The sequence below is a fragment of the Trichechus manatus genome, unplaced genomic scaffold, assembly GCF_000243295.1.
Source record: "Trichechus manatus latirostris isolate Lorelei unplaced genomic scaffold, TriManLat1.0 scaffold00015, whole genome shotgun sequence".
Classification (NCBI taxonomy): Eukaryota; Metazoa; Chordata; class Mammalia; order Sirenia; family Trichechidae; genus Trichechus; species Trichechus manatus.
In genome coordinates, this window is record NW_004443951.1 from 12,829,965 (window position 1) to 12,831,345 (window position 1,381).

The following is a 1,381-nucleotide window of genomic DNA, read 5'->3' on the forward strand; positions in this document are numbered from 1 at the left end:
GTAGACCTGTGCTTCATCGGGTTTTCAGTGGCCGATTTTTCGGAAGTAGATCACTAGGTCTTTCTTCCTCTTAGTGGATTCACACCTTTCAGTTAGCAGCCAAGGGCTTAACTGTCTGCACCACCAGGGACTCCTACTCTTTTCTTGTTGTTTGGTGCTGTCAAGTTGATTCCCACTCATAGAGACCCCATGTGACAGACTAGAACTGCCTCATAGGTTTTTCTTCGTTGTGATCTTTAAAGCAGCAGGTTGCCAGGCCTTTCTCCCTTGGAACTGCTGCGTAGGTTCAAACTGCCAGCCTTTCAGTTAGCAGCCGAGTGCTTAACCGTTGTACCACGAGGGCTCCTTACTTTCCTTAAGGAGTAGGAAATACCTAGAACCAACCAATCCCTAGCTACTGAATTCTAAAGCCCAGATTCTGATTCAGAAAGCTGAGACAGAGGCCTGGTTTGTAAGAAATCTGATTATTCAAATTTATTACCATCAAGAATTATGCAATGATGCTGTAGTTTTTCTTAATAGAAAACAGACTGTGTACAACAGTGAACTCTACAGCACTAGCATCCACAAGGTAAAAATGAATGTTTCATCCAACATTACCAACCCTGGATTGTTGATCTTGGCTGACCCCAGCTAGATTTGGGGATGTCTGTATCACACCCCTTGGCTACAACAGCTATGCACCCTTCCCCGCCCCCACTTACCTACCTAGATAGCGCTGCCCAGAGGAGAGGCCCTCTCCCTGCCCCTCAGCAAGCCGAGATAATAGGGATTGATTATAGTACCATTAAGAGAAGTCCAGTAGTCTTGCCACATTGGTTTTAAGGGCATCTCAAAGGAGTGGAAAAGAGCGATTCTCAGGGGCTTTGCAAACAGCTGCAAACCAGGGAGGGAAGTCATCTGGCCCCAGCTCTGAGGACAGACATGTGCTACCAGGCCCACTGGCCTGGACCGGAAGGGCTGGCCATGCCCCTGCTGGGCCCTGAGGTGCGCAGGGGGTGGCACACCCCTATGTGTGCCAATCGCCTGGGCCATGTGGCCAGGCCCGCAGCCTCCAAATACCACGACGTAGTACCGCAATACTGGGAAGAAAAGCAAGGCTCTGTGGCCCTGAGGACAGAACCTCAGGTGCCGGGCCTCCTCGCTCTCAGGGGTTTGAAGAGGCCAGGGGATGACTCTGTGTGTGTGTGTGTGTGTGTGTGTGTGTGTGTGTGTGTGTCTGTGTGTGTGTGTGTGTGTGTGTGTGTGTGTGTGTGTGTGTGTCTGTGTGTGTGTGTGTCTGTGTGTGTGTGTGTCTGTGTGTGTGTGTGGCTGTGTGTGTGTGTGTGTGTGTGTGTGTGTCTGTGTGTGTGTGTGTCTGTGTGTGTGTGTGTCTGTGTGT